Source organism: Diabrotica virgifera, chromosome 7 (assembly GCF_917563875.1).
Source record: "Diabrotica virgifera virgifera chromosome 7, PGI_DIABVI_V3a".
In the NCBI taxonomy this organism is placed as follows: Eukaryota; Metazoa; Arthropoda; class Insecta; order Coleoptera; family Chrysomelidae; genus Diabrotica; species Diabrotica virgifera.
The window spans coordinates 72,731,786-72,741,757 of record NC_065449.1 but is presented as its reverse complement, the minus strand read 5'-3'; positions in this window follow the sequence as shown (position 1 = coordinate 72,741,757).

Here is a 9,972-nt window from a genome sequence, read left to right as displayed (position 1 = left end):
TGTAGTTTTTTTATTATTTTTAAATAGCAGATAGTTCTTTAAAAGCACTGGAATAGTTATTGCAAGAATAAATATGTTTTGAGAATTTTCACCCCAAAATTCATTGTTTTTATTTATCTTGGTGTACAAACAATTTATATTTCTTAGTTTTGAAACTGATGCCAGTTTTTAAACAATATTGTGGAAACAAATTTCTATAAAAATCTTGTTGTTTGACATTAGCGGTAGGAAAATATTTTTAATCATTTTGAGGATTGTACCAAATAGGAGGTTATTTTTTCACATAGTAAACCAACAAAATCTCGAGATCGTAGTTTACGCTCAATACTATAGTTATTTTCCTAACAAGTGCAGAAAGTCATTCTTTTCCGCACGCGACTGCAGTTTGCCGAACGACGCGAAGCGGGAGTTCGGCAAGCAGTCAAGTGTGGAAAAGAGACTTTCTGCAAGAGTTAGGAACAATATTTTTTCTAAGAGTCTTTAAAAAATTATTATTAATCAATTCTTAATCTTAATCAATTAATTTAATTAATATGGAAATACATACACAAATTAATTCTTTGACAAGGTTGTCAAAACCAAACTTTCAATATAATTAGTAGCATGACGACGATCTTGCGGTTTCCATGACGATGATTCAAAACGACTGTTATTGTCTACCGATTTGACTTTCGAATTTTATGTCAAAATAATTTTATTTCATCGAATTGTCGCGTTAATTTCATTAAAACAGGAACACAGTAAGATATATTTGAAATAAATTAGTAAATAATATCTAAATATTAGTTTATTGCATGTATTATAATTACTTTAAGGCCATATTAAAATATCTAAATTAACACGCGTGTGGAAAAGTAAAAACCTCGTGCGGAAAAGTAACACGCGTGCGGAAAAGTAACACGCGTGCGGAAAAGTAACACGCGTGCGGAAAAGTGAAACTTTCTAAACTAAAATGCGTGCGCGAAAGTAGACATTTTTGCACGCTCGTAGAAAAAATTTTTTACGGATACATTAAAGCACAGTTTAGTATTTATTTGCTAGACAAGGTTCTATAAGACTTTAAATTATTTATTAGGTCCATTTGTCATTAAAAATTTTCTAGTACATTATTTAGGTTTGGTTAGATTTTTCCAGTACAATATTCCTATGTTTTTTTAGATGTCTAGAAATCGACCGCTTACAGAAACTGAACTCCAGTATATAGTAGACCATCTAAGTGGTGAAGAGTATTGTCTTTCCGAATTTGATGGCGATGACAATTCCCCTGAGACAAACTCAATTTCCAGAACTCCGTCACAATCCTCGACTACTAGTATCGACAGCCAGCCGACATGTTTCAGTACTTCAGTACAGCTCTTGAAAATGATGCGCCAATGTACTTTTACAAGGGAGACAAAAATTATTCTAGCGGAAACGAAGATTTTGTTGATTCGGATCAAGAACCTGACTTTGATCGAGATGACATATTTGGTTTCAAACACAAGTTGGGTAGGCTATTTCCTACAAACATTTTTCTGATGAAGATGACGAGGATGAGCAACTGTTAACATTACCTCAAGCAACAAATTCCCTAACTGCTGCCGATAAAGATGAGAATGCGAAACAAGTTCCTGTTCCTTCAAATCAATCTTTTGTGTTGTCCAAGAAAAACGACCCCGATCTTCTTTTCGAATCATTTGATTTTACTGAGTCTTCAAGCGTCAATGTTGACATTAATTCGAGTAAGCCAATCGACAAAGAATCGAAACTCTACGCTACCCAGAAGGATTCAATACCACTGATGCAGAAACTACTGGAAAAAAACTTTTGTTTGTAGCACTGTAAGGCAAACAAGAAAATATTTTCCAAAACAAATATTAAGTGTTGATAAAGAGCTTTCCCAAAATCATTCAGATTCGGTTAGTTCTGGGGAAATATCTATTTAAAAGTGGAAAGATTGTGGCGTAAATGTGTCAATATCATGCTAACTACTCCATCGCATGGAAATCAAGACGTTGGTGGGTAATAGCTATTTGTATAACAAGGGAGGAAAGTGGTACTTTTCCTCCCGAGAATGAAGTTTACTGCCCGACGCGTAGCGGAGGGCAGTAATCATTCAAGGGAGGAAAAGGCACTTTACTCCCATGTTATACATATGGTTTTTCCACCTTCCTCAAATAACAAGTCATTTTTTCATTTTTACCTAATTTATTTATGTAACTTACCAACAAAATTTATTAGAACTAAAACTAACAAGTAGGTAGAATATAACTGTCAACTGTCAAATATAAGTCAAATTATTAATGTAAACATTGTTAAATCAGAATAACAATTTACTGTTTTTTACCATTCTGCAAAATACAGAGTGTTTTTAATTAAACGTTAAAATGTATAGATACTTACATAATAGAAAATAGATATTTTACAGGGCGTCAATAAGTTATATTTCATGAATGAAATACCATGACGTCACTTTTACTTTTCCTCCCTAGGGAGGAAAAATATTTTCCTCCCTAGGGAGGAAAAGTACAACTTTGCTCCCTACAATCAGGTCCGGAAAAGTATACTTTCGGTAGAGGTAGGTGGAAAAAATATTTTATTACCTTTTAGACGCAGCAATAGTAAACAGCTACATTTTATATGAGACTCTGAAAAAAAAAACTCAAGTGCTAAGCCTATAACTGCATTACATTTCCTAGCATTACATTGAACTAGCTAATAACTTGATTAGCACTTTTACTTTCAGAAAAAAGTCTGGACCTTCATCAAACTCAACTTTGAATGCTGGTTTACACTTACCGACCAAAGGAACTTATAGGCGCTGTGCCCTTTGTGCTTCATCTAAAAAGAAACAAACGCACAGCAATTTGATTTGTCAAGTTTTTAACTTTGCTCTATGCAAAGATTGTTTTGCACCCTACCATAGCAGATAGAAAGTTCTTAGATAATAAATTTAAAATATTATTTAGTGTTTTTTATATTTTCAAAATAAAGTAATTTTTCATAAATTTTTGTAATTGTTTTTACCGGTCGCTATATATACCATTGCCCACTAAGTATTAGTTGTTTGTCAAAATACACACTGGTAGCTATATATACCACCCTCTCCAGCCCTTCTAGCACAGAAAAATTTTTTTTAAACATTTTTTGTCTTACTAATGATGCATCATGAACTACTTTTACTATTTAAAAGTATAGTTTTACAAAAAAAAATAGTTCTGCTCTGCCCGTTAAAGGGTTAACTCAAAAACTTATATTTATATCAGCACGTTTAATGGATTAGTCGTAAACTAGAAAGTTGTAAAATTTTGCAAGTTGACACAGTCATTGCAAGTTTTATACTTGCATTGAGTAGTGTTATAAAAATACCTAATCCCAAAACAATAAACTGGACGAAAAATCCTTTTTTTGTTTGTATTTATAGCATAATTATTATTCTTTACTTTTACTTTTAAATTCTTGATAATTGAAATGAACTAACAGGTACGTATCAGAACTTCCGTCCTTCCTGTGTGGAAGAAGTCAGTAAGTTGAATCAATACAGTTTGAAATATCTAAGAGCTGACCGTGACCTAAGATTTCTAAGACTGTTATCTCGTTCGCATTGTTTTTTTTTGCATTTTGTTATTTATAAATGTAACTAAGGTAGTACAATGTAGAAACATAAATCTGGAAGTGCTAAGCGGAAGCAAAAAGTTGAAGCAGAGGAAAGAAAAAAGCTACCAAAAATTGATAATTTTTTAGTACAAGAAGAAGAAGTGATAAAGTTGCTAAAAAAATTGATGTACCTTCAACTTCCTATACTCCTAGTTCCAGTGGAGAAGTTAAACCGAGTGAACTCTCAACTTCTGGTTCTACAGCTAACACTGACACTGCAAGTGAAATCATACTCCGCCAGACTACCGGTATCTATTTATTTATTGTTGTTCTCAAGCTATTTTCGTGTGACATTTTTCTAATGACCTATTTTTAATGGAAAATAAGCCACAATTATAATAAACAAAAAATTACTTTATTAACGTTTCGACGTCCAAATCGAATGCCGTTGTCCAAACACCAAAAATATTAATGAATTAAACAAAAATGTTGTTGCTTAGTAAAAATTCTTCTAATAATGTATTTAATCTGACTCATTTATAACGTCAATTCAGACATATTATAAATTTTAAATTTAAATTTATTTATTTTTACCTCAAAACGTTATTCTTAGATTATCAAGTAAATAATTTATTATTTACGTGATAATTGACAATTTTTTCACAATTTATTTGGGCATAAAACTATAAAAAGCTTAGAATTATTCTTTATTTCACTTTTTGATCTCTGACCAGGTTGTATTCCCTAGTATGTGATCCAATTATGTATCAAATACACTATCAAGATTATTTAATAAACAATTCAAAATATTCCTAAAGCCGTATCAGTGTCAAATATTTAGTAACCTTGTTTGTCACTATCTTGTCACCACATTCTGTTCAACTAAGTGCGTTGTATGACAAAGATAGCGAATATTCGATTTGGAAAATATGACACAGACATGGTGCCCGTTTTTTTCGAATACTGAAAAAACCTATAAATATTTTTGAAAAAATTAGACGCAAAATAAAAGACTATATATTACCGAGGACCGAAAGTCCCTTAGCATAAATAAAAATTTTCTTTTAAATGAGATATTTGAAATTAAAAATCACATTAAACTGCCTCTTTTTTTTCACCCCTGTAACTTATTAAAATAAACATTATAGAAATTTGCAGGGCTTTCTGCCCTTGATAATAACGCAATCTTTCATTCTGCGTTTAAATTTTTTAAAAATACTTTATAGTTTTCTCAGGATTCGAGAAAAAATGAATGCTTTTAAAATGCATTGAAGCTCAAATTTGCGCTTATCCATTTAAGTGTTGGCGAAAGTTGTTTTATTAATTTTTTTTAAGAAAATCTTGTCGTTTTATTAAAGATGTCAACCCCTCAAGTTGTGGGGTTTGGAGTTTATCCAAGGTTTTATCTTTGCGATTTTTTCATTTAAGCGTTTTATCTCCCTAGAGGTTTGTATTTAATTATTTAACTTATTTATAAATATATGCAATATACATATCTAGAGTCCGGATTTCTAAGCATAATGCTTATGGTAAATAATACTCGAAGGACTATTTTCTTTTGAAATATGAACGAAATATGCAAAAATAAATCATTTTGACACCACTTTTTTATGCCTTTTTTGCTTTTTTTTTAATTTTTATGCCTTTTTTGAATTATCGTGCTTATTTGGTGCTTTTTTATATAATATTATTATTTTTGCATTTGTGAACAGCAGAAATTTAATTTTGATCTATGCAGTGCAATTGTGGACTGTGATCTCCCATTAAATAAATTGAAAAAAGAAAGTTTTAAATAATTTTTGGAAAAGTACTATCAAAGACATGTGCCGGATAAAAGTGCTCTGCAAAAAAATATGTTAAATGCGTTTATAAGGAAACCTGAATAAAAGTAAAAACACTAGTTGGAAACAATTATACCTGGTTTGCTGTGGACGAGACTACGGATATTTGTGAAAGGTACGTCGCTAATGTAATCATAGGCCTACTTCACGAAGAAATCTTGACGAAGTGTTATTTAGTGTGCTCAAAAGAACTAGAAGAAGAAAATAACAATGCAGTTCCAAGATTCGTAAATGAAGCTTTAACAAATTTTTATCTTCTAGAGGCTGTGCCCACCAACAAAACAGCATCAAATCTTAAAGTGTTTTATCCAAATCAAATTCACTGTACGTGTCCAGCACATGGCCTGAATCGCGTTGCTGAGACTAAACGGCTGAAACTGCAATTTCCACTTGTTAATGAGTTGATTAAAAATGGAAAAAAATTTCATTAAAGATCCTATAAAGGTGCAACTTTTTAGATACACATTCCCTAACACTCCATTACTACCGGAACCAGTGTTAACTCTGTGGGGTACATGGTTAGATGCAGCTTTATACTACACCGAATACTTCGAAAATTTTAAACTCTTCGTATTGGAACTTAAAGATACTGCTAGCAAATCGATAAAAGATTGTCAGGATGTTTTAGGTGAAACAGAATTACAAAACAATCTTGCTCAAAATGTCATTAGTTGAGTCGATCCAAAAAATAAACAGTTTTAAAAAAGGTGGCAGGTATCCCTGGAAAAATTGCTCAGATAGTATTAACAAAAGTCAAAGATGTATTAACAAAAAACGAAGGATTTCAAAAGATGAAGAAAATAGTTTCAGTTTTAAATGGAGAACACGTTGAAGATATAAATATTGATCCGGCAGTAGTGGCAAAGTATAAAGTATGCATTGATAACCAGTGTGGACTTTGAAATAAGCTTTTCGATATAAAAAAGTTTTGAGTGACAGGCGCCGAAACTTTACGATGATATAAATTAGAAATGATATATACGAAAAATGATATATTTTCCATCATCTAAAGCGCGTGGATAAAAATTTGGTTAAAACTTTTTTGTCTCAATTATCTATTTTTTTTTTGTTTATTTTATTTTATTTTATTTTTAAATTTATAATAGTTATTTATTAGTTCTTAAGCTAAGCCTAGAGATAATTATATATATTTAAAAAAATGGTTTGTCAAAATTTATATGCTTATTTTCATGTTTTTCTGTATAATACAATGCTTTTTTCATAAAATCGTTATGCTTTTTAAGCGCCTTTTTGCATTTCTTTATGCTTTTAAATCCGAACTCTATACATATCTATATGCAATTTGAGAATACATTTTGTGATGTTATTTGCATTCTAATATTAATTTTTTAAAAGCTGTTTTAGTTTAATCGATATTAAGGTTTTTAATTATGACTGGAGATTTAGATGTAGAAAATTTTAGATTTTCATTATTTATAAAAACTGCTGGAGTAAAGTAATCAATTATGATAGTATGAAAAACGATAGGATTAATATTAATTTACTGTTTTAAATTAGCTGAGTTTTTATAAATACATGATGATTTATATTTAATGTTTATTAGAAACTTTTAATATACAATGTGTGTTTTTATTGGCGGGGGCCCGCATTATTGGGGGGCGCATTATTGGGGGGGCATTATTGGGCGGGGGCCCAAATCCCAACTGGAACCAGGGCCCGCGGATCTATCATTACGCTACTGGGTGGGAAGGACGTAAACGGTCAATGGATGCGAAGGACAAACAAGGAGCTATCAGAGCTTTATCAAGAACCTAATATACTAGTAGTAACAAGAGCTCAAAGAATTAGATGGCTGGGTCACGTCCAGAGAATGAGTTCAACGAGGGTCTCAAAAATGATAATATCTAGTGCTTTGGCAGGTAGAAGGAGAAAGGGAAGACCGAAGACAAGATGGAGCAATGAGGTCAAAGAAGACATGACAAGACTTAACATAACCAACTGGAAAAGGAAAGCTAACGATAAGCGAGAATGGAAGACAATAGTACACCAAGCCATGGGTCTGCTAGGCCTGTAGTTCTCATATATTTTTATATTAATCTAGAGAGGTCACACAATTTATTAACAATTAACCACCAATGATATAGGTAGATAGTAACTACACTATTTATTATTATAATACATCGGTTGTTATATTGCTACGCTGTTAATAAAAAATAATGTGTGTGTACTTTGTACACACGTAAGAAGTTATTCTTTTATTATATGATTTCAACGAAATCAATATACTTTAAGCAGTTTATTTATATTTTATTTAAATATTAAACTATTTTTAATATTTACTACTTTCCAAAATTTTTTATAGAAATAAAACCAAACATTAAAAAAATTACATAATAAAAAAACACACAAACATATTGAAAAATCCCACAAAGAAATGATTTCTGAACAATTGTTGGCAAAAGTTTTAATTAATACGAATTTTCTGAAAAAAAAATTATATAATAAATATGCTTACAATCATAAAATGTATAAAACAATAAAAAATCAAAATTTACATTGGAATCGAACCCGTGTAAATTAGGGTCATTAGGTTGCAAACCAATCACGTTAAAATTCAGCCATTAAGACCCACCAACTGAACGTTTTAAACTTGTTGACAGTTGGTTATACTTTTATTGTCTAAATTTAGTTAAATTAGTTTGATTTTTGTGGAATTAAAATATAAAAAACATCAAAATATAGAGTAAGAAAAAATATATATTACATTTCTATGAGACATTCGTATATCGAGATATTCTCGATATTTTAGGATGGAATGGATTCATGGAAGCTGTGAGAAGAGATATACCATATTCATATTATGAACTAACATTTATTATTTGTACAGAAAACTAGGAGAAATTTACCAAATGACAATATTTTAATAAAAACTAAAGTTTTGGAATGTAAAAAGTGGGTTTTGCCGAGACCGTTAAAAGTTGGCAATTTTCAACTTGCACTTTAGACCGAACCGTTCATCTAAAAAAAAGTAAATAGTGATGTTTGTAGATACTCCAGTAAAATGTTACATTTTTTAAGCCGTACCTTGCATTTGTTAAAAGAGTCAATTTTATTTCTTAAATGTTCTGGGGGGATCAGTAGAAGATTAAGTTCAAGTTTTTGGGGTCGCCACTCTTGTCCCCCGGCCGCCATCTTGGAAATGGTGTGCAAACAAAGGGGTTTCGCGCTATATCTCGTAAACTACCAACCCTACAGAAAATCTAATTCAACATAAAATGTAGCAAATTAAATTTTCTACAATTTTATTTCTCTTACTTTTTATCGTCAAGTGACCAACAAAAAATATATAAACAAAAATATGTAAAAAAATTTTAACAAGATTCCTTTTGGAGGTTATAACTTTTTTTCAGTTCATTTTAAAATTAAATAACATTATAGCAATTTTGTAGAGGGTTTTTCAGCGAACAATTTCCACTATAAATTTGTTTAATTCTATTTATTTATATAGGTGTTACAGCGCTCCAAACTTGACCAGATTCTCGAATGCTCATAGGGATATAATAAAAACAAAAGTTAGGCATACTTTTCTATCTATATGTATTTTTTCTTCATACAATTTATTATGACTTTAACATTCCTATGCTATTATTAATCTGTTTTTGACCTTTCTCCCCACTATAAAACCTATAACCCGAAGCATATATAGAAACGGCCCAAGAAGTTGTTTGAGGACAAATTCGTCGGTTCAGAAGAAGAATGACGCAACCGCATATTGCAAAATTCTTAAGAAGAGCAAAAAACGAATTTTTGTTATTAAAATCATAAAGTATGATCAAAATTAGCCATTCACCACATCGTGGTCAGGATCTCGAGATATAAGCGTTTTTTGGGGAGTGCCGCTTGTTTATGAAGTAACATAACTTTTTCCTATTGTATATTTTGACTTAAAATTTTATAAAAAACTACTTCATGAATTATATTTTATTATTATGTTGGTTAAAATTATAAACTGAAAAGTTGGTCACTCAACTTTTTGAAGTAAACATGAAACTAACGAAATATGATGACCAAATGTTTTAAAACTAACAACTCATTTTTTAATGTGTTTAAATATTTAGGACAAATCCCATTATTATTTACATACTTCAGAGATTAAACAGTAAAATTTTCAAAAGGAAATATTTACAGCGACCAAAGATACAGCGAGGTAAATTTGAAAAATTATCAAAATTGATTTTCAGCATTTTTGTATAAAATTTTATTTTTGAACATGTTCCAAAAAATCTAGATAAAAATAAACTTCATATTCGGATTCAGCGACCTCAAAAACATAGAAATAAAACAAAATTGGTCATTAACCTAAAATTTGAATTTCGTGGTCGGCATAAACATTGCTGCCGCTCGACTAATATATTATAGAAAAGTATTTTTTTGTATTGTATTCCTATGAGAATTCGAGAATCTGGTCAAGATTGGAGCGCTGTAAAACCTAGATTATAAATAAAATTAAACAAAAACCTCCAAAAGGAAACTTCTTACAAAATTTTCTCATATTTTTATTTATAACTTTTTTGTTGGTCACTTGACGATAAAA